General features: G+C 45.6%; 1 protein-coding gene across 2 annotated transcripts in view; it reads left to right on the top strand.

Annotated features, from left to right (window-relative positions):
- Positions 1 to 24755, top strand: part of ABAT (4-aminobutyrate aminotransferase) — a 499792-nt gene that overhangs the window by 82793 nt on the left and 392244 nt on the right. Inside the window, exon 1 of one of the 2 annotated variants that reach the window (XM_085628336.1) lies at positions 19276 to 19346. The exons of the other annotated variant lie outside the window; for it this stretch is intronic. The gene's annotated coding sequence lies outside the window, so the exon portion shown is untranslated. Of the gene's footprint in view, positions 1 to 19275; positions 19347 to 24755 lie in introns of those variants that run through there. 2 annotated transcript variants of the gene reach the window in all.

The following is a 24755-nucleotide window of genomic DNA, read 5'->3' as shown; positions in this document are numbered from 1 at the left end:
ATAGGCAATTTCACTACTAACTTTCAGCAAAAATGTGTTAGTTGTTCTACAGTCTATTCCAGTGTTTTTCACTAGGGCCTGTGCTCGGGATTTCAAATTATTAACGGTCCCCAAAAAGTTGCGGCGCTGTCTGTGTGACTGGCCCAAATTGCAGGTGTTAGGATGTTTTCAAATAGGCTATTAAGAAAGACCATTCCTTCTCAAAGATCTTTTCTACCTATTTGAGGTGGTACGTTAGCCTCTCAATTACTAGGAACTGCCAAAGTCTATGAAAACCAGTGTGTAATATTAGGGGTTTCTCTTTTATTCCAGTATGTCACATTTGGCAGTAATGCTGCCTCCTCCATTTGCATAAAGATCACCCTGTGCTTAATGTATACAAAGTGTATAGGGTTTCCCCAAATCCTCAGTACTATAAGCCCCAAGTCTGCCAAAATTTGATATCCCACTACCTCCTTGATATGGCTAAGTATTTAATTCCAGCGTGGGCACTTCTGACACCCCCACATATATGCACCATGGTTCGGACCTCTTTGTCACACCTTTAGCAGATCTTAGTGGTGGTTGTGGTAGCTTGTACATTTTTAAAAATAGCCTTTAGTCACCCATTCATGAGCTTTTCATTCATAGTAAATGCACTAGCTTGGTCCAAAATACCAGCTCGTTATCTTCAAGTAGTCACAGTCCTACTGGCCCTCATGGACATAGTCACCTGACTTGCCCATGTATCTTAGTAATATACCCAGAGTATATGCTAATAGCATTCAAATGTCAATGATGCTCCCATGTTGTCAGCGTAACAATGAGAAGCCATGAGACTCAAACATGCTACTGTTGGAGCAGGAACTTCAGGATGGCCTTGTCATTGTGTTTTGCCTGCTCTGCGTTCCTTCATCTTGACTGCACTGCTGCTACTTTTTCTCTGCCATTCTGTGTGTGTAATCAGACATTACAGAGCCAACACTATTGTGCTGCTTCTCAAGTAAACAGCAACCTGTGGGATCTGGCAGTGTTTATGCGAGTGCTTTATTGTTTGATGTAGAGATAGAAAGAGAAACATTACATTTCATGTGTGATAGAGAATACACGTTTGGGATTGGTGGCCAATGGCAGGTACAATGACTGGGGGTAGCAAGCAGGATCAAGGCCACATTCAGGGGTCATCTTGTAGGATCAGAAGGGTTCCATTTGTGCCTTGTATTCTTGTTGTTCAGTGCTGTGCTGCAGCGTTGTCTTAATATATCCATTGTAGGATGGAACTGATGTTATTTGGGTCTTTTGGTTGTATAGCGTCTGCTTAATTATGTGTTTAATGAATTGTAGGTTTGTAGAGTGTAGGTAGCTAGGGGGTGTTCATGGTTGAGACTTGCCTTGTCGGGGTATCATTCCAGTTTTGTTTGCATTGGCAAAGATGCCTTGAGCAGCAGAAACATTGAGTATGATGATTGGTGTCAGTGCTTCTCTGGAGTGAGGTTTAAAGGTCATGGACCGGAGAATATTGTCCACATATGTGGGGATATAACAATGATAAGTTTGGCTGAACTTTATAATGGGGAAGTTTTAAGGAGACCCACTTAAGTATTTCGTATAGCTGGATGGGAGTTATGGCCAGAGTTTGCTTTGTGTTATCCAGATTTTTAACACAAAGGATATGTATAACTAAATAAGTGATTAATATGCATTGAAATTGCCAGTGGAATGCAGCATTGTGTTGGTCTGCAATCAAATTTTGGCAATGCATCACACCTTTATGATGGTCTTGATATGCTTTAGGAGTCAGCATTCTCTTTTTTTTAATTCTTCAATCAATCAATCAAGGGTTTATTAAGCGTGACTACTCACCTGTAAGGGTCTCAAGGCACTGGGGGGGTGGAGGGGGGTCGCAGGTTCCAGTCCATCAAGGAGGGGGTCTGTCAAAGAGCCAGGTTTTGAGGTTTCTTGCGAAGATGGGGAGCGATGTTGTCTGTATGAGGTGGAGCGGAAGGTTGTTCCAGGCTCTGGCCGCGAGGAAGGAGAAGGAGCTGCCTCCCGATCTGGTCTTTCTGGTCCGGGGGACTGCAGCGTAGGAGAGCTGGGCTGATCGTAGGGTCCTTTGGGGTATGTGGAAATTGAGTCGGCTGTTCAGGTATGCTGGTCCGGTGTCGTGGAGGGCCTTGTGAGCATGGGTGAGCATCTTGAAGGTGACTCTAGCTTCGATGGGGAGCCAGTGGAGTGTGCACAGGTGCTGGGAGATGTGGCAGCGTCTTGGCAGGTTGAGGACCAGTCTTGCGGCGGTGTTTTGGATGTTCTGTAGCTTGCGGGTGAGGTTTTTGTTTATTCCAGCATAGAGTGCGTTGCCGTAGTCGAGTCTGCTGGTGACCAGGGCGTGAGTGACTGTCTTTCTGTGTTCGAGGGGGATCCATTTGAAGGTGGTGGCGGAGGGTGTGGAAGCAAGAGGACGAGACGGAGTTGATCTGGTGGTCCATTTTGAGCTCTGATTCCAGGCTGATACCCAGGTTGCGTGCGTCGTCCGTGGGGGTGGGCGGGCTTCCGAGGGCAGGGGTCCACCAGGTGTCGTTCCAAGCGTCAGGGTTTGGGCCCATGATGAGTACTTCCGTTTTGTTGGGGTTTAGTGGTAGGCAGCTGTTTTTCATCCATTTGGCGACGGCTTCAATGCCTTCTCGAAAGTTGTGTCTGGCTGTGTTGGGTTCGTTGGATAGGGAGAGGATGAGTTGGGTGTCGTCTACGTATGACACAATGTTGAGTCCGTAGGTTCTGATGATGTAGGCGAGTGGAGCCTTGTAGACGTTGAAGAGCGTAGGGCTGAGGGAGGATCCCTGGGGGACTCTGCAGGTGGTTGGTGTGTGGTCCGAGAGTAAAGGGGGGGTTTGACCCACTGCGTTCTGCCAATGAGGAAGGAGCGGATCCAGTCGAGGGCCTTGTCTTGGATCCCTGCACCGTGGACTCTGCGTATTAGGGTGCGGTGAGAGACTGTGTCGAACGCCGCTGAGAGGTCGAGGAGGATGAGGGCTGCTGTTTCTCCTTTGTCTAGTAGGGTGCGGATGTCATCTGTTGCGGCGAGGAGGGCGGTTTCCATACTGTGGTTTTTTGCTGAAGCCAGATTGGGAGGAGTCGAGGATGTTGTGCTCTTCGATGAAGGTGGCGAGTTGGCTGTTGATGGCTTTCTCGATGACTTTCGCTGGGAACGGGAGGAGGGAGATGGGTCTGTAGTTTCTGAGGTCGGTGGGGTCCGCCGAGGGTTTCTTCAGGAGGGGGTTGATCTCGGTGTGTTTTCAGTCGTCGGAGAACGAGGCGGTTGCCAGGGAGCGGTTGATGGTGTGGCAGAGTGTGGGTGCGATGGTGTCGGCTGCTCTGTTGAAAATGTGGTGAGGGCAGGGGTCCGTGGGGGCCCCGAAGTGGATTGAGTTCATCGTCTTCAGTGTGTCTTCGGTGGTGAGGGCTGCCTAGTTGTAGATCGCTGGCTTCAGGGTGTTGGGGGTGGTTGGTGAGGGTTCAGTGTGTTGGCTGTCTTCGTCAAATTTGTCGTAGATGCTATTGATTTTGTGGTGGAAAAAGGTGCTGAGTTTGTTGCAGAGGTCTTGTGAGGGAGGGATGTTGGTGGACTCGCTGGTGGGTTGGGCGAACTCCTTGATGATGTTGAAGAGTTCTTTTCTGTTGTGTGAATGAGTGGAGATTCTGTCTTCAATCACTTTTTTCCTCGTCTTTCTGATGAGTTGGTGGTGGGCGTTGGTGGTGGCTCTGAAGTTGTTGTGGGCTTCTGTGAATTTGGTGTTCCTCCAGGCCTTTTCAAGGCGGTGGAAAGTGCGTCTGGACTCTCGAAGTTCGGTGGTAAACCATCTAGCTTTCTTAGCGTGGGTGTTGTTGTTTTTTTGAGGGGGGCTATGGTGTTGGCGCTGTCGGAGATCCATCTGTGAAGGGTTCGGGCTGCTGTGTTGGGGTCGTCGTTTTCCACGATGGTTGAGGTGGAGTTGCTGAGTGATGAGGTTAGCTGGTCGTCGGTGATTCTGGTCCAGTTTCTAAGTGGGAGCAGGTGCTGGTGTCTTTTTATTAAAAAACATAGGCTTTGTACATTATATGGAGTAAATAGGATTGACAGTCTTTGCATACACAGTTAGCCACGATATATCATAGGACTAATCTGTATTTCCCAATCTTGCAAGAGGGACTCTTTTACGGCCCAATCAATTACAGCATACACATACTACCCTCACAGCTCCTCCAATCCTGAAGTTCCTCCCTCAGTCTCTAATTGCCTTTGTCCTCTATACTCAATCCAAGAGTCCGCATTCTCATCAACTTCCTATGTGTTGCTTTGGTTGTTGAGATGAGATTCCTGTGACAGTAAAGGAGAAATGTCAGTCTCATATTTGAGTTTTGTGATGTTTCTTTTCTTGTTTGGCTCTCAGTTCTAAGGGAGGTCTTGGGCACCTCATGATGCAGCGGTGTTCAGTTTCATACAGCCGACCTTCAGTGGGTTGTGAGTGTTGATATTGGCTGTCCTGGTGAGATCGACTAAGTGTAGGAGGGAGCTGTCATCAAATGTGGAGTCAGTTGTGATTGCTAGGGTGGTGAGTTCTTGCCACTTGAGAGTTAAAAGTGCAAATCCATAAAAGAGCAGTTCTGTTGTTTGCTGAGTCTTGATTGGAGATGGTATCTGGATGATGTCAAGGGGATTTTGGCCAGGATACTAAAAGCACCCAACCAACCCACAACTGTTTGAAAGATTACATTATTGTGAAAACCAGATTGATAATGTTTGTCTTTGGCTTAGTTGGTTCAGTGGACTGACATTGTCCAAACAATACATAATGTTGGATATGGTTGATGGGTGAATTGATGCTGATGAGGGCTGTGATTTTCTCAGTTAGGTGTTGCTGGTATAATTTCCACAGGCTGAGTAAAAAGAGTTGTGATGGGAAGCTGAGATGGGGAAGTGGCTAACAAGTAGTTACATAGAATAAGTGATGGTGGATTCCTAGAGAATACATGACTAGGACGCTGTGTGGATGGCCGTGAGTTTATGGAGATATTTTTATTTAGAACACTAATTAAAACTAAATGGTCCGAAAGGGGGTCCAAAAATATGTTTGTGGTCCAGACACCCAAAATCGCTATGATGCCTCTAAAAATTAATTCTATACGCCTTTAATAAGGATGGTCTCCTCAACTGTCTCAGTGCGGATTCTTGGTCACATCATTACCAGGTCTGCTGCTGGCTTGGAGTTTGTGCAGTTTGTGATTTCGTGCCTCTGTAAGTTGTCTTACAACATAAGAGATGAGAACCAGCTATGTTACTACTATTTTTTCTAAGTTGCAACCTACTTTCTTAGGACACCATTTAAAAAAAGAATTGGGGGATTGAATGGGACTGAGCGACTACTGACAGCAAGAGAGACAGATCAGCAGCTCAGCTACTGCCCCCAGTTCTGGCATCAGCTGCTGCACATGATGGTTGCCTCACTCAAGCATAAAAGATTATACTTATGGGGACACTAAACAGTTTCGGAAGTTGGCAATGCCAACTATTGGATCAGCTTACTGGGAAGTGTACAGCATGGGTCTATTAATGCAGGCCAATAAAAGAAGCCTTCAGGTAACAACAAAAATCAGTAGGCACTATTAGTTTGATCTGTTTGTTGCATGAGGATTTATCCATGGCCATAAATTCCTTGAGGGTTTTTAGGCACTTGGCCATAATGGATTGACCGGTGCCGAACTGAAGCCTAAACCGACCTGGTAGTCTTCAATTTTGAAGCCAGTATTTAAAGGTGCATTTGATACTTTGAGAACAGGTTTAACAGCATATATCAAACATTGCAAAACCAATATGTCTGACATTGGCCGTCAGTCGTTAGGCTCTGTCAATGCTTGTTTTGTTTTGTCATGGTTTTTGGAAAACCTTAATTTTGGGGAAGACGTGGGCTTGTGTCATTCACATTTTTCTTCTGCCTATTACAGCATAGAGCATGGGGCTATGAAGGAGCCTACCTCAATCACTGGATCACTTCACTGTGAGTGATGGCCTGCATCTCTTTGACAAGGAGCACAGACACACTCAAAGGGCCTGTTTCTGAGTTTGTCGGAATCCATGTGCATTTTATTGGACTGGAAAAATAACAATTCCATGGGGTACGTTGTTTATCATGTACGATAAAGAGCACCTATAACGAGTTTCTGGAAAATAGCATATGGATTTTGTGCTTACCACACCAAAATCCACATAGTTAGGTAAATACTGAACACTTCACCCCTGTTAAATTGTTGTAGGTTTAACCTGTCTAAATTTAACAAAGGGTGAGATATTTAATGCACCTGATAATTTCCATTTGCAGTAAATGCAACCCACCTATTTGGACCCCTGTTCAGGGGTTAACACAGGAGTTGAACAACACCAACCCACTTGGAATTAATGGCTATGTAGTTTCCATAAGCACCTAGGACTATAATTGCAGTGTGGGCTTTTTAAGACCACAACATTTTTTGCTTTTAGCCAATGTTTTTCTTTTGTTTTAAATAATGGTAAGGGCCCGGCAGCTTTTCCAACAATACATTTCTACAAAAACATGTCAAAATAAAACAAGCATTGGTAAAGCCGAAGGGCTGGCAGCCAACACTAAACCTATTGGGTTTGCTTATGCTTTCAAACAGGGAAATTGCCAATGAAGTAAATAATATACTGGACTTACTGTTTGTTTGCCTTTAAAAACAGAAGAGGAAAATCCGTAATTGTGTAGTTAAAATTGTAGAGTTTTATTTAAAAAAAACTTTGCTTTGTTAAAAAACACATTCTTAAGCTGTTCTTTGCATGGTTAAGCCAGCATTGGTACCGATAGGAATTAGAATGTTAAGGTTTTGTTTGTCTTTCACAATTATATGTTGATTAAGCAATGGCGGGTGGGGGAGCTCTGCAGTTTGGGGGAAGTTATTATCATGTTGAAATCCATATTTCGCAGTGACCAGTGAAATATTTTCCTTATTTCACAGGGATCTGTGATATATTTCCATATTCTACTGGTCTCTGTGTATACTTATACTCACTGCATTTTGATCAATAACAGCAGTCAGAGGATAATTTAATAGAGGATCTGGCCCAAACATGTCACTTACGCTTTTGAAAATCCTTGTCTAATACATAAGCACAATTCCTTAATGTACACCTGTTAAGCTTGTAATGCAGGTGCAGTGCATGTTCCATGGAGATAGTATGATGTTCTTGGCTTATTATGGGATTACCACATAAAAAGACACAAATATGATATCCTATCAAGTCATTGAACTTACATCATCGAATGAGTTCTGCATGCCAGTCAAAGAACTTTATTTGCAATGCTTCTTGCATTAAAGAATATACATTACAATCGGTAAGTACTATTCATGATTAAATTATCTAAAAGCATCACAATAAAACCATATAAATTAAACCAGATTGGTCGCACACTGCTACACCTACCAGGCGTGTTCCCCCAATGAAAATGGTCCCTGAAGGTCAGCGTCGGCGGATACACCTATGCTCGAGTGTGAATGCAAGTATGCGTGGCGTGTGCCATCCCTGGACACGTGTTTCGAGGTAGTTGCCTCTCGTCAGCAGGGAGTAGGAAAATGTGTGGGGTTGCTGTGTAAGCTGCTAAAATCGTTATCAGGTCTAGTACCTCTCGTAGCGCGCAGGTGCGTAACCATGAGTCCGTCGACTCCACCGGCTCAAGGGAGCCTGAATATAAAGTTAAACCAGATTGGTCGCACACTGCTACACCTACCAGGCGTGTTCCCCCAATGAAAATGGTCCCTGAAGGTCAGCGTCGGCGGATACACCTATGCTCGAGTGTGAATGCAAGTATGCGTGGCGTGTGCCATCCCTGGACACGTGTTTCGAGGTAGTTGCCTCTCGTCAGCAGGGAGTAGGAAAATGTGTGGGGTTGCTGTGTAAGCTGCTAAAATCGTTATCAGGTCTAGTACCTCTCGTAGCGCGCAGGTGCGTAACCATGAGTCCGTCGACTCCACCGGCTCAAGGGAGCCTGAATATAAAGTTAAACCAGATTGGTCGCACACTGCTACACCTACCAGGCGTGTTCCCCCAATGAAAATGGTCCCTGAAGGTCAGCGTCGGCGGATACACCTATGCTCGAGTGTGAATGCAAGTATGCGTGGCGTGTGCCATCCCTGGACACGTGTTTCGAGGTAGTTGCCTCTCGTCAGCAGGGAGTAGGAAAATGTGTGGGGTTGCTGTGTAAGCTGCTAAAATCGTTATCAGGTCTAGTACCTCTCGTAGCGCGCAGGTGCGTAACCATGAGTCCGTCGACTCCACCGGCTCAAGGGAGCCTGAATATAAAGTTAAACCAGATTGGTCGCACACTGCTACACCTACCAGGCGTGTTCCCCCAATGAAAATGGTCCCTGAAGGTCAGCGTCGGCGGATACACCTATGCTCGAGTGTGAATGCAAGTATGCGTGGCGTGTGCCATCCCTGGACACGTGTTTCGAGGTAGTTGCCTCTCGTCAGCAGGGAGTAGGAAAATGTGTGGGGTTGCTGTGTAAGCTGCTAAAATCGTTATCAGGTCTAGTACCTCTCGTAGCGCGCAGGTGCGTAACCATGAGTCCGTCGACTCCACCGGCTCAAGGGAGCCTGAATATAAAGTTAAACCAGATTGGTCGCACACTGCTACACCTACCAGGCGTGTTCCCCCAATGAAAATGGTCCCTGAAGGTCAGCGTCTGCGGATACACCTATGCTCGAGTGTGAATGCAAGTATGCGTGGCGTGTGCCATCCCTGGACACGTGTTTCGAGGTAGTTGCCTCTCGTCAGCAGGGAGTAGGAAAATGTGTGGGGTTGCTGTGTAAGCTGCTAAAATCGTTATCAGGTCTAGTACCTCTCGTAGCGCGCAGGTGCGTAACCATGAGTCCGTCGACTCCACCGGCTCAAGGGAGCCTGAATATAAAGTTAAACCAGATTGGTCGCACACTGCTACACCTACCAGGCGTGTTCCCCCAATGAAAATGGTCCCTGAAGGTCAGCGTCGGCGGATACACCTATGCTCGAGTGTGAATGCAAGTATGCGTGGCGTGTGCCATCCCTGGACACGTGTTTCGAGGTAGTTGCCTCTCGTCAGCAGGGAGTAGGAAAATGTGTGGGGTTGCTGTGTAAGCTGCTAAAATCGTTATCAGGTCTAGTACCTCTCGTAGCGCGCAGGTGCGTAACCATGAGTCCGTCGACTCCACCGGCTCAAGGGAGCCTGAATATAAAGTTAAACCAGATTGGTCGCACACTGCTACACCTACCAGGCGTGTTCCCCCAATGAAAATGGTCCCTGAAGGTCAGCGTCGGCGGATACACCTATGCTCGAGTGTGAATGCAAGTATGCGTGGCGTGTGCCATCCCTGGACACGTGTTTCGAGGTAGTTGCCTCTCGTCAGCAGGGAGTAGGAAAATGTGTGGGGTTGCTGTGTAAGCTGCTAAAATCGTTATCAGGTCTAGTACCTCTCGTAGCGCGCAGGTGCGTAACCATGAGTCCGTCGACTCCACCGGCTCAAGGGAGCCTGAATATAAAGTTAAACCAGATTGGTCGCACACTGCTACACCTACCAGGCGTGTTCCCCCAATGAAAATGGTCCCTGAAGGTCAGCGTCGGCGGATACACCTATGCTCGAGTGTGAATGCAAGTATGCGTGGCGTGTGCCATCCCTGGACACGTGTTTCGAGGTAGTTGCCTCTCGTCAGCAGGGAGTAGGAAAATGTGTGGGGTTGCTGTGTAAGCTGCTAAAATCGTTATCAGGTCTAGTACCTCTCGTAGCGCGCAGGTGCGTAACCATGAGTCCGTCGACTCCACCGGCTCAAGGGAGCCTGAATATAAAGTTAAACCAGATTGGTCGCACACTGCTACACCTACCAGGCGTGTTCCCCCAATGAAAATGGTCCCTGAAGGTCAGCGTCGGCGGATACACCTATGCTCGAGTGTGAATGCAAGTATGCGTGGCGTGTGCCATCCCTGGACACGTGTTTCGAGGTAGTTGCCTCTCGTCAGCAGGGAGTAGGAAAATGTGTGGGGTTGCTGTGTAAGCTGCTAAAATCGTTATCAGGTCTAGTACCTCTCGTAGCGCGCAGGTGCGTAACCATGAGTCTGTCGACTCCACCGGCTCAAGGGAGCCTGAATATAAAGTTAAACCAGATTGGTCGCACACTGCTACACCTACCAGGCGTGTTCCCCCAATGAAAATGGTCCCTGAAGGTCAGCGTCGGCGGATACACCTATGCTCGAGTGTGAATGCAAGTATGCGTGGCGTGTGCCATCCCTGGACACGTGTTTCGAGGTAGTTGCCTCTCGTCAGCAGGGAGTAGGAAAATGTGTGGGGTTGCTGTGTAAGCTGCTAAAATCGTTATCAGGTCTAGTACCTCTCGTAGCGCGCAGGTGCGTAACCATGAGTCCGTCGACTCCACCGGCTCAAGGGAGCCTGAATATAAAGTTAAACCAGATTGGTCGCACACTGCTACACCTACCAGGCGTGTTCCCCCAATGAAAATGGTCCCTGAAGGTCAGCGTATATAAATATAAATTAGATTGAGTAAAACGGAAAAACTCGACTCATTCACTTCAAATTACATAAATAATTAGTTACACCCTCATTCAAATTGATATACATTCAAAAAGTTAAAATCGGTACCCTATAAATCACATACTACTTTTTTTTAACCAATAGGGATCTCCTCCCATATGAATGCATTCTACTTTAAAAAATCTAAAGTGCTTTCCGCGATTTACTATTGCCTACAAATAAGTGGCCAAAACCAAACAAACTAAGGGGTTCTCAAGCCGTTTAAAGTGGGACAATGCTTGCCTATATTGTCTAAAATGAATGCTACACAGATACGGTGCCAATATTCTTTTTCTTTGCTGGGAGTAAAATGAACAAAAAATACTATCTTGTGGGCTTGTCTGTTCAGAAACACCATCACATGTACATTGGAACACATTTTTGTGTGCTTAAGTATGTGGCGGAAATCCCAGCAGGATACAAGGATGCTGCAAGTCATGGACAAAGGTCAGGTAAATTTGAAAATCACACCTCCGTGTAAGAGAACTGTGATAAACATCAATTCTAAATTTGCTTTTATTTGTCTCCAATCTGATAGCCAATAGCCTGCCCTACGATACACCTACTTATATGATGCCAACATTCAACAGGGTTTTCAATCTTTTCTGATTCCCTAGCGTGTGTTTCCTATCACTACTCATAGGTCGTGGTGTATCAATTTAAAAGTGTCAAAGAAACCAACATAGCACCATTTCTACCCAAAGTTGACTAGAAAAAAAATGTTAGGGAAGAGAAAGAGCACCTCACGGTAGTAACACCAAGGGTGGTTGCTGGTTGGTACTCACCAGCATACCCACTTATCATCATAGGTTGCTCTTACTCCATGTGAAAAACAATAATTGTAATGTACTGATACAAAATCTCAGTATAACACTGAGCAATTAAAAACGGAAAAATAAAATGAGAACATTTATTATCATTTTATTTAAGCATACTAGCTCAGTTGGTTGAGGGGGCGGGTCTAGGCTGGGCTGTTTAGAGGCTGAGGGGGAGTAGTAGGCACTTCCTAATTGCGCATGACATTTTGGCCATCCGTCTCGGGCCCGCCAAAATGTCATGTGAACTTTGCATGACCTCCGAGAACATGCCCAGCCTCCCAGCCCCTGTCCGAGCGCCAAACTATGGCACTCAGACCAATCACAACGCTGTTGTAAGGCAGCGTTGTGCTTGGACAGGGGATTTTGGGAGGCTGCATGCTTCCTGCTGCCCCAGGAGAAAAGAAGAGGACAGGGGAGAGGCAGCGGCCAGCCGCATCCAGGTAAGTGGTTTTTTTTTATTCCCTCCCCCCTCTGATAACTCCCCCACTCTCCCCCATACCCATTCGGTAGAAGACTCTGCTGCTACCAAAACCACTAAGCTACCACACTTGTTACTTAATATGAGTTGGCGTTGTCTGCTTTGCTTATGGAATCTCCTAAATGCTGAAATTCTTACTGTTATTGCTGAGAAGGTTCTCAAATAGTCTTAATGGATGTGTTTTGGGGACCAATAAAAATCAAAGCTTTAGGAATTAAATTATTGTTGATGGTTAGAACTGAGTACCAGTGCCAAATTTAACACCACATTTTGAAGTTTCTGGAGGACAAAAAATTGCTTATTGATGTCACTCCAGTTGTGACCCATACTTTGCATTTTCCCTCTGTCGCACCAGGTCCTGATATAAGAAAAATGTCACCAAATGGTAGAGCCTCGTAGAGTGCTGGTGAGAGACCATTAACTAATGGAATCTGAGCACTACAGGTTACATTTGTACAATGAGTTAGCATTACAGAAACACGCCTGCATGATCATAAAAACATGTCTATGATATCACCACTTCCTACTTGACTTATGCTCGAATCTCTCCACTTCCTGCTTGTGCGCCCCAGAGTCCTTCCCAATTCCAGCCTGCGTTCACTGCCCCTTGTCCCTTCTCCTTGTCTTGCTCTGTTCCCCAAATACTTCCTTTTCCGTATTTTTTTGTAACATTGTCTTTTTTGTCACTTCTTATCGGGCGCTTCAGTTTATCTTCTTCCCTGTTTTTTGATCTTTTCTATTCCTTTTTTTTGCATTGTCAGTCTCTCCTACTGAACTTTGTTCCATGACATTGGTGTTCCATCTGATCTATTAGTTGTATGTTCTTTTTTATCGTCCTCCTTTGAATGTTGCCAATTCTTGTGTTGACTAAATATAATGCCGTTTGCTTTTGAGCAGCAAATGTCCTAGCCATAAATACCAACTTTTGCCAGTTTCCCAAGCCTTGGAGGTAATATTGTGCGCCATGAAATTTAGATATGGCCAAAAGCACAAGTGTTCACTATAATCGGTTGATGGCCCTGATAGCATCTGAATATTTAACCTTTCAGTAGTACTTTTATGTTGCACAAATAAAAATTATATTTTCCTGTGAAGTGCATTAAAACTACAAAGGGTTTCCATATTTTTTCTAAGTGCACCAGCCTCTTTAGCAGCATCTGTAATGTTCAATTATAATGATATGCAATGGTTATCTTTTTTTTGGTTTCATAAAACCAAGACAACGGGCAACAATACAAAGACACAGCACATGGGTATAAGCACAGAGTTTGAATGCATTGAAGTAACCCACCCTGTGTATAGAGATTCAGCGTAAGTAAGACAGCTCAGGTGTCTTCGTGTGACGTATAAGCCAGCCGTGGACCTCAAATCTTGTTCTGCTTACTCACGCAGCCCCTCCATTTCTATATTTCTTTTTGAGCACTGCAGCAGACGTTCATGCCCCAACACCAAACCGACAGAGGAGGAGGCACCGAGGATCATCAGGCACACAGGAAGTCATAGAGCGCCTCAAATAGGGATAGGAATTTGGGACCAAAATTCATGGTGCCGTTATGGTCAAATGTGGCGTTTATAGGGAGGAGAAGCGCTTATAGCATTCAGTTGGGAACCCATTCGGGCCTGGAGTTTTGTCCGAAGGGGATGCAGTGGTGGTTGGTGGACTAGACCTCCTCCAGAGGAGCATCCAGTTCGTCACGTTAGGACGCAGACAGTGAACTGACCTGTAAGGCAGCTGCAATTGGATTGGCTAGCTCCAATTGTGGGGGTGGCCTGCTGGCATATACATAGTGCTGATAATTTTCAAATGACTCTGCTATCTCAGTCGCAGAGCAGGATTTGTGCGGATAATAGGCACAGGCCGGGAGTTTTAGTACAACACAACCGACATCTTGCTCCGCTGGCTACGCCCCACAATGGTTATTTTGTATTTAAAATGTTATTGCAGGCATAAGGCCACCGTGTCTAGCCAACAATTTGTTTTTCTTTTTCATTACAATAAAACCAAGCATTGGCAAGCCCATAATGCCCTCATTCACAGTAAAGTCAGCTGTATTGATCTGATTTATTGCCCCTTGCTATATGCTGTAGATGGCGGAATTAAAATGTGAATGACAGTAGCAGAAAAATGGATGAAAAGGTCCTGGCTAGAGCCAGACTTAACAATTAACCATTGCACAAACGTGTCAAGGTCATACCTACTGGCATTGCAAATGCTTGTTAAGGTTGCTGTGCTTGCTGGGTACTTGACTTTTCCTCTATCTTTTTATATTTTTTGTCAGCAACACTTTTTGACACAGCTGCCTTAGCTCTAAGAGATTTAGGGCCAGATGAACCAACATTAGGAGTAACTATTTCCTAATTGTGCTTACCTCCGAATTGCAATTTAGAAATCAGTATTCCTAATGTATGACCATTTTATTTCCAAATAGTGATTCCTAGGTTGCAAATATAGCTATCACATTAATATTAATGAGGTAGTAAGCAATTTACTACCTATTAGGAAACACAGCCATCACATGGATGGTGGTCTTCTAGGTTCAGCTGACCACTATGCCTGTGATTGTTTTTAAATACAGCCATTACTTTTTTTCTTATGAAATGCAGAACTTTTCCTTAAAGGATGAGTTTCAAAAACAGGAAATTAAACTTTTAACCTCTCCTGTGCCCATGACGAGATAGTCTCGTCATGGAGCACGGTCGCGCTGTGCCCATGACGAGACTATCTCGTCATGAACCCCACCCACTAATTAAACGCCCGGCACAGGGGGGGGGAAAGGCGTGGCACAGAAGGGGTTAAATTCACTGGACCACTGACTGCTCTTAAATCATTTTTTTTTTTACATTCTCAAAGGGAAGGGGTCCGTTTTGTGAACCTCGTCCCATTTACAAATGGGTTACCACCATGTTGGAATTGGTGGTAAAGTATTACTGTTTTGAGACCGGATAGGGTTGCAAAACAATAATACATACCATACTAATTCGGTATTTGGAAGGGACTTCCTAAACATGCCCCTTCCAAATACTGAATGAGTATGAATTTGGAATGCCAAATAGCGATTCAGTAAAATGTTAATGAATCGCATTTTGGGATTAATACATATTCGCAGATGGACTGATTGAGCGCATCAGGCAGTTTGCCAATACAAATAGGCTTGATACATCTGGCTCATTGTTTTTTACTAACTTCTAAGTTCCCTAGCAAATTTTTTTTAAGTTCATTTTATCCGGGATGTGTCACACTATCCCTTGAGGACCCCTTCCCATTTGCAAATGGTATGCCACCAACTCGGAGTTGGTGGTAAAATGCAAATATTTTGCAACTGCATTTTGATCGGAAAACATTCACACATGCCACTGGGCGCCACTTTTAGGAAGGGACGTCCTAAACACACCCTTTGCTAATACTGAATCACAAACCCAATTTGCGATTCGGTAATAAGTTACCAAATTGTAAATTGGGCCTTTCTACATAAAAAAAGGCCTTTTTGAGGTTGCGAACTGCACAATTCTGCAAATCGGGCCATTAGCAACCTCAAACAAGCATTTGCAATGCAATAGGTCTCGCATTTACGCAAGTTTAAGCTATTGGCATTATAAATGACAATGCCTTTTATTTGTTTTTAAACGAAAACAAAAATAAACGGCATTGTCATTTACAATGCCAATAGCTCAAACTCGTGTAAGACCTATTGAATTGCAAATGCTTGTTGAAGTTTGTTCTGGCAGACGCTACAGTCAATGTACTGTATTGCATTCATGATGTTTGGTTGATGTTTCTGCCTCAAATCCCTGGTTGGCAATGGCTAATGGATATAGTGAGAAAGGGCGCCATCTACATTTAGAGAAGCTTCTCTAGCCTACTATTTTGTATGTAGTCCATTCAAGATTAAACAACAGGATTGAATGAACGTTTTTAGGGCACTAGGCTTGGTATGTAAACAAACAAGCATCGGCATAGCCAATAGGTCGCGCATTTGGGACCTTATAAGTGTTTAACCATGCAACACTTGATGTTGTTGCACCAAGGATATTGTGCTGGATAACTAAACACTTATAAGTATTTAGCTATGCATCAGGTCCCAAAGGCTATGCCAATGCTTGTTTCGCTTATGGAGGGTGGTGACAGCACAGACAATTGGAAGGTGATGGGTGGTGTGGAAGAAGTAGGAGGGTCAACAGAAGGATGGGGGTGGAAGGGAAGGAGTAACACGGACAAGGGGGGGTGGTGGAAGGGTAAGAAGCATCACTGACAAGCAGGGGCTGGAGGGGAGGAAGAAATCAAGACAATTGGGGAGTGGGAGGGGAAGAAGCGACAAAGTGGGGGGTGGGGTGGTTGGGAGGGGAAGAAGAAATCAAGACCATTGGGGGAGAAAGGGGGAAGAAGCAACAGGTACAGGGGTACCCCGTCCTCTGTTACTTCACTTAGGTAGACTGTAGTGTAGAGCTCATATTCCTGCACAACGTACCCAAGTGAAAATATAAATTACACATTCTCTGCTTACTTTCTAAAGAGAAAGCTGCAATGTGCACATTGTGTTCTTGAGTTGTTATAAAAGTAAAACTGTAATGTACATATCATATCACTCCCCTTACCTTCCACTAGTAAAACTGTGATGTACACACCTTTTACCTGCTTACTCGACAATAGTGACATTTTGTTCATACATGTTACACCAGCTTTCTTGCCATGACTTCTGCTTGCTCTATAAAAGTACAATTTTAATGTGGACATCTCATGCTCTCTTTCCACAAGTACACCTGTAATGTACACATCATTCCCAGCTGAGCTTCCTTACAAAAATAAACTGTGTAATGCACACATCATGTCATTGCTTCCTATATGAAAGTAAATAGGTCATAATATATACATACTCAGCTTAGTTTACACATGTATAAATGTAATGTACGCATTCACAGAAGTGAGGCGGTAATGCACACATCTACTCTATCTCACTTACACGTCACTGGCAGAAAAGCTGCGCAGAGACTCGTAAAAGCCTTTGTTCAATTCAAGAGATGCTCGTTCAGAAAACAGAACAGCTTCAAACATGCGCTTTCTTTTCCGCCTTTCTCTCTCTTGCTCGGGGCCAGAGTAAGAGGCTGAGGTGGTGCATCTCCCAGGGCATAGCTTTGTATGTCTATCAAGCTACATCACTGTTTCATTTCTCATTTTCCCAATCCCTCCTAAGTCATATGAATACCATACATTGTAATGAGGGAGCCGGACAGGGCGATAAATATTTCCGGCCTGCATTTAGTTTGATGTATTGCATATCCCTAGCTGGCTGTGTAATAAAGTTTACAAGAGGTGGTCAGGGACTGCAGCCTTTTTGATCACAGTTGAGCGTGTGGCTGTGGTGGTTTGAGGATCAGGGGGAGGGGAGGGAATGGCGGTTTAGGAGGAGAGGAGATGAAGCCTGGGTAGAAATCGATACAGATACAGTTCAGACCAGCTATAGATCAGCCTCAGAATGCACTGTGAAGCCGCTGCTATATAACCCAATCACATACATCAACACCCAGCTGCTGCTCCGGGCCTGTGAGGCAGCTCTGACGCCTCAAACCACACATAATCACACATGTGCAACAGACACACAAAGAACAAGCACGCACAGACACACGGATCACCTACACATGCACAAAGGAACATACGCACTCCCACGCATACAGACGCGCACAGATCACTGATGTAGAAAATCAGAGACGCCCATATGTACAACCACAAACACAGAAAACGGACCCCACACAAACGGGTACAAACACACACACTCCACGCGATAATCTCGTAAGTGTGTTAATGTGCTGCCGGGTTGAAGGGTCTATCTGCAGCATAAATTGACACGATCGCTTTCGGCACAAAGGGGGGGATATGCAGACAGCTTCAAGAGGACAGGGAAGAGAAGGATCAAATCAAGGACACCGAAAGAGATGGCGCACACAGGAGGGATGGGGTAACAATGAGTGACAGGGGGTGCGTGCCTATACAGAGTAAGTGAGGCAGACGGCGAGAAAGAGGATGAAGGAGTGGGCCACGGACAGAGAAGTGCCAATGGAAGTGGATTGATGTGCAGTGATAGCGATCAGCAGAAAAGAGATGCCGTCCTCAGGGAAAATAAAGGCACAGATTGCGGCAACAGCAGAACCGTGAGGATGCGGAGAACAAGCTGCAGGGATGTACCTGAGGAAGATGGGTGAACAGAAACAAGTACAGGGAAGGATTAGAATAGTGAGCGTGGCGCTTATTATGAATGGACGTCAGGTCTACTAAAGGGAATCCAAATGCACTGCGTAAGCGCTTATGGCAGGGAAATGCACACACAGCATTTTGTATTCCTGGAGGGGAATGCTTTTACATGTTACTTGTTTATCAGTAAGTACGAGCAGGGCGGAAGTGGGCGGGTGCAGCCAGGGACAAATGCATGTCGGACAACAATCGCAATTAAAAAAAAAAACGAGAAGGGAGGGGGGAATGCCAGCAAACAGAGGAGCCCGCGAAAGTGAAAGTGATCGTGATTACGATCACTACGGAGTTAAGACACATGGCGCTGCGCGCGTGCACGTTCACGTGCACTGTAGCTTTAGGCCACGGCAGCACTTTGAAAAGCCCAGATATAAAATGTCTCTTCGAGCCTTTGGCTCGCAGCAGGGCGGAAGTGGGCGGGTGCAGCCAGGGACAAATGCATGTCGGACAACAATCGCAATTAAAAAACAACGAGAAGGGAGGGGGGAATGCCAGCAAACAGAGGAGCCCGCGAAAGTGAAAGTGATCGTGATTACGATCACTACGGAGTTAAGACACATGGCGCTGCGCGCGTGCACGTTCACGTGCACTGTAGCTTTAGGCCACGGCAGCACTTTGAAAAGCCCAGATATAAAATGTCTCTTCGAGCCTTTGGCTCGCGAGACCTAAAAAGCTTTGCACGTCTGACCCAAAGTCCATGTTTTACCACTGCATTGTACATACCATTCAGATTAAATATTTGGAAGGGAAGACCAAATATCGAATCGCAACTTGTGTTTTGTACATATGTAAAAGCATTTTTGTAGTCGGAAAATGGCCAGATCGGTCATAAATGCTGTATATATGCGGCCCCAGAACTGTGATGTTGCTAATTACAGACTTGAACACGACAAAAAGGATTCACACATGATGCCTATATTTAGCTATTGGCGCAGCCAACTCCCGCTTCTTGAACTGACTTATGTCAAATAAGCTGTCACTGGCAATGCAAACTATGTGAGGCCCTTGAGCGTCATGGGAAAATGCTGAGTTTGCATTTATCATGATGAGTCTGGCAGATGGCAGAGCGTGCTTGAAAACATTGAGGGGTGTTTACTGGCTGACTGAAAACAGATGTTCTGCTTCTCTTCTCTCTGCTGGGTTCTGGCATTCCAGTGACGTCTGCATGTCTGAGAACACTGCATAACTTATCCAGGATTTTGGACACCACTTGCTCCACGTACTGTGAGTAAACATGCTCCGTTATATGGTTTGCAGAAGTATGGGAGGCGGTGATAGAGACACCTAAAGCAGTGCTTAATTAGGAAGGAAAAAAAAGAGGGCCAAAGTTATTCTTAGGGGGTCGGTGCTGCTAAATGCGGGTGTTGCCAGATACCAAGGCTATTTAATCTTCCACCTCATTCCCTTCTTCCATACCTCTGAGCTTCCTATCTCGTCATTTCACTATTGCAGGCCACTTTTTTTATCCCAGTTTTCTCCTTTTGTCTCTGTTTTTCGATCCTACTCGTTTCTCTCTTTTCTGCCTTTCTCTTTCTTGCTTTGAGTCAAACTCCGGTGATGAGAATAAGCCCTGATCTCCTAAAAGGAATGCCAGTGTCTAGCTCCTGCAATTAAGTGCACAAATTAAGCACTGGCCACACTTGACATTGAGTGAGTGCTAGCGACACACTTTGAGGCATATGTACTCCTGACCAGCCTCAAGGGCTCTTAATAGTTCGGGGGAGTCTACCGGCTGGAAAACATATGAATCTGTTATCGGTATCTGGTATTTGTATGGCCTGCAGCTGAAAATAGTCTTTCCTCCCTGGGCTACTGCCCTGCCTGCTTTATAGGGACGTGCGACATTAAATTGCAAAGTATTTCTTTCCCAAACTTTGTAAATATGTGAGGGGCACCAAGTTCTGTGGTATTCGAACTTTCAATGGAAAATACGGACTTTGGAAATGCTTTTCTATATAACTCTAAATGTACATACGTTTCTCACTCACAAGGGAAACCACTCCAGGGTATTGCTCTTTTTTATTGCATTTGCTCCCAAAAGATTTGCGAATTCCTGAGTCACACGGTTTCACTGTGCTGCACAGGGGTTGTTTATGTGGCCTAACAGCTCGCGCGCTGTGTGATATTGCTTTAAAGGTCCTCCCTGAGGAGAGGGGCCGTGCAGTTGAGAATAACACAAGCGTAGGCTCCCCAGCAGGCCCTACTCAGGTGTGAGTGAGGGGGCAGTACTGAGGTGTTGGTTCTCTTACCAGATTCAACTGAATGGGACATAAGAGGGTCTCTGAGCATTGCTCAGACCTTAGTTTGCTTGTAAGTTCCACCTAGTTAAGAAGTGAGAGATGATCCCTTGTGAGGACTGCCCACATGTGAGTGAAGGGGAGCCTCCTCTAGTTACTCAGGTGATGGTTCTTCTGACAGGAAAGCTCCTTCAGAGAAGTGCCGATGCGCTAGAAGGGACAGGTGGAAGACATCAATGTCTCTGGAGATCAGACGCTTCCACAAATCAGGCAGATTTAGACAACATGCGTAGCAATAGCATGTGTGCTTCATAACAACACAGTCTCATTGAGGGAGCACTTTATAATGCTCAAGTAAACTTAAGTGCTCAATACCAGAAAGTTCAGGAAGGAGACAACAAGACGTTCGAGTTTCTTCTTCTGTGCGTAGAGCATCTGGCGTTTCATTCACACCCAGACATGATAGGGTACCCTCCTTCACTCTCGGAAGGAGCTGAAGGCTAATCTCTTGAAGCCACAGCTCATCCCAGCGTAACCCTTCCCGGATGTGGGACAGCCACTGAAGAGCCTGCCTCTACCTATAATGTCTAGTCCCTCTCTTACCTTACCTGTAATACCGCTCCTCTTTACTTGTATTTACCCCACCATGCGCATGCGCCATTGTATTATAATTTAGTTTGTGCGTAATAGGAAAACATGCTTACATAGGACATACATTCATGTATATATCACCAGACGTGTGCAGGTCAAGGCAAAATCGAACAATGCAGTGGCGGAGTTGGGAACTCCATTAGATCTTATTGACTCAGTGATTATTAAGAATTCATTGGTCATCTTAGCTGATGATGGTTTCTTAGGTGTTGGTGGCCACCATGGAACATAAGGTTTGTGTTTCGGGGCCCATCATGCTCAAACATTGGCAAACAGGACTCAGAGCATTGTTAAAAACTTGTCTGTCACTAATCAGGGTATATCTGGATGAGGACGCCTAGCCGGGTGCGTAGAAGGCCGAGCCTTTGTCACATGATCATTCATGGTACGTTTGGGCCCATCAGGGCGCAGCTATCTTGGGCCAATTGTAAAGACTGTGCTGCCGGTGGTGGATGCCACTTCCAGGGAGTAATCTGGAGTAAGGGGAACTTCTCAGAGGTGCGAAAGAGGCGCCGAAGCTTTTTTTAAACGTATGCTTTTAAACGGAACTCGGAATTCGAAACCAAGCTTTGGCTTGGATTCTTCTACACAAAACCCCCATATATATATATTTTTTTTGTGATTTGCCTATCCATCTCGATTTGGTATATAAGAAAAACTCCACAGAGTCATTTTGTTGGCAAGCATCTGTTTGACGCACGTGGGATTTTGATTTTGTTAACGTCACCACGCATGTACGCGCATACGAAGTGATGCGGCTGCTCAGTCATCACCCTTATTTGGGGCTTTTTTGTTTTACCTTTGGTCATGCTGTACAGCATCTCGCCGATGCTCTAAAGCATCCCTAAAAGCCATTCCCAAAGTCACTAGGGAGTGGGACAAATAACGAGATTTATTGGATTAGCCAATGCTTGTCTCTGTTCTATCTGGGCTCTTTTAATCCACCGCTCCTGGTGCTTGCAGTTGCATACTGAGAATGAAAGTCCCCTAGGCTCAGACTGAGCTCAGTCCAGGATGCAGGTGTATAAAGGCAGTCTAGCCCTGTGGTGACTGTCATTTCCATATGACTCGGGTGACGCCTGCTTTAATTCATCAAAATGCAAATGGGCTACACCCAGCTCCTGCATGTTGCGCGGCGGAGGCATCCAAGTGAACAGGTTTTACAAGTTAAAGCTATTAAAAAATTGCTCGTTCGACAGCACATTTCATGCTTCAATAACCTTTTCTGAAGGAGTTTCCCAAGCTCCGGCAGCCGGAGATCCCCTTCAGAGCAGTGTGTGTTGCTGATTGAATGTTTTTTTTCAGCTGAGAGAGGACTGGATGCTCACTGTGAATGCCAAGCAGCTAGCTGATTTTTGTGGAACAGAAACACCGTGGGAGGTTGGGCCTGCGTGGTTTCCCTCCCTCCCCTCGCGCACTGAAATTTGAAGTTCTTGTTTGTTCGATCGGTGCTTTCACATCGTCCACAAAGCACGAGCCGCGCTCACGCAGGACGTTTCTGTGGGGATGGCAACGGTGGATAGCGTTTCTGTAGTTGCTGTCTGTGACAGGCCGGAAAAATCGCCTGAAACGTACCCTGTTCTTTCAGTCGATAAAGACACCACCACCCAAAATCTCAAAGGATCTGTGCCACCATAGAACCTCGAACCCATTAGAAGTCTCAACGACAGAAGTCACGGACACCATAAGGGTGCTTGTGCCTTATCAACATGGAAAGCCACCTGAGTGCAGCTCACGTCGAAAGGGCAGACTCGAACCCTGATGTGCAAGCAAATGCGCTGGATAAGTGGGTGGCAGTTGCTTGACCCATAAGGGATGTGGTAAATTTGATTTAGCCGACGGAATGCACTAATAGGTGTGGCCTCGATGCTGGAAAGGTTTAGGATAGAAGTTTCTAAAAATAGATGGCTTGGCATCTCTGCAGAATATATTTGGCATCTCTGGAGAATATACTGGCATCTCTGCAGAATATACTGTTGCACTTGGCATCTCTGCAGAATATACTGGTGTACTGGGTCACAGGGCATATCCCGACATACCAAGGTTGGCTGCATGCATTGTGGTACATTATGGGAATGGAGCGAGTCACCCTCACACTGCTAAACCAAAGCTCAGCTTTTCCCAAGCTTGGGGAGCCATTTCTGAATCTCTTGACATCAGAATTCCGCAAACTTACTGTTGCGCCTATAGGAGGCCCCTATAATTACCACTCCAAGGCCCTGAATTGGTACATGGTTGGGGGGGTGAGTGTGACATAGTCGTTAATAGTTAGTAAAAGGCAGACTGGGTCCAGGTTGGGGAGGGAGAGGGGGAGTTTTGTGGAAGTTAGAAAATCATATGTAACGCATCCTGTGATCCACAGGCTATTTGGCTAATTACTTGCTATGATGGAATTCATAATAAAGAAATGTAAACCATAAAAATAGATGGCCATTCTGAGAGGGCAAAACAAATTCCAGAGGTGAACGCCCATCCTAAAGAAATGAAGATAGTGGTGACCGGAAGTAGAAGCTCACCAGGTACATTGAATGTATGTTTGAGGCACTAGGATTGATCCAAAAAGGGGAATGAGTGTTTGCGGTACCAAAAAAGACACCTACCCAGAATTTGTGAAACATTTGTGCAAGAAAAGGAATGCTTGATTAAAATGTTGCAGATCCAGAAGTAGATGCCCACTCAACAAGTGGGGTTAGACTGATGACATCTCAAATGACACCACTGATTACATCATCCAGTGATTTTGAGTGTTTCGTTAAAGTTTGAATGTTAAACATATGTACTAAGGTACTACAAAAGTTACATTTCTAACATATATTATGTGAGTGGCTGTGTGACTGTGTGTGAGTGACTTGGTGTGTGAATAGTTGTGTGAGTGGTTGCATGGATGAATATGTTGGTGTGTGAGTAGCTGTATAGGTGAATATGTGGGTGTGTGAGTGGCTGTATGGGTGAATGAGGGGCTGCTTGAGTGACTATGGGTGGATGAGTGGGTGTTTGAGTGGCTGTATGGGAGTCTGAAAGGCTGTGTGAATGACTATGGTTAAGTGACTCGATGTATAAGTAAGTGGCTGTATGGGTGAGTGAGCGGCTGTTTGAGTGGGTGTTTGGTCAACTGAGAGGGCTTGGGAGTGGCTGTATTGGAGAGTGATGGCATGGGTGTGTGAGTAGATGTGTGAGTGCTTGTATGGTTGTGTGGGTGATGTAAGTATTTCTGTTGAAAATCTGTATGGCAGTGGCGTAGCAAGGGGTGGACGGTCAGCTCCGGTCGGCATGAGTTTTGGGGGCGGCAGCCTCCCCTGCTCTTACCTGCTGCCATTGCCGGGTGGCCACCACAGGAATCTCCAGCACCCCCCTACTCTTTCATACAGCCGCTGCGAGCGGCAAACAGAGGGGTTGCCACGGGCGCCTGAAGTTCTAGCTATGCCACAGCTGTATGGGTGAGTGCCTGGGTGTGTGAGGAGCTGCATGGGTGAACAAGTGGGAGCTGGAGTAGCTGTATAGGTGAGTGAGTGGCTGTGTGAGTAGGTGTATCAGTAAGTGAGCAGCTGTGTGTGTGTCAGTGGGTGAGTAAGTGGTTGTATGGGTATGTCATTGGGTGTACGAGAGGTTGTGTAGAGGTGTGAGTGGGTATGTGAGTAGTTCTATGGATGATGTCATCATTGATGCCATCAGTGATGTCATTAGCGATGTCATGAGTGATGTCACTGATCATGCCATGAGTGATGTGCTGTGTGAGGTCATAAGC

This window comes from Triturus cristatus, chromosome 10 (genome assembly GCF_964204655.1).
Source record: "Triturus cristatus chromosome 10, aTriCri1.1, whole genome shotgun sequence".
Classification (NCBI taxonomy): Eukaryota; Metazoa; Chordata; class Amphibia; order Caudata; family Salamandridae; genus Triturus; species Triturus cristatus.
This window is presented reverse-complemented; position numbering and strand designations above follow the sequence as displayed.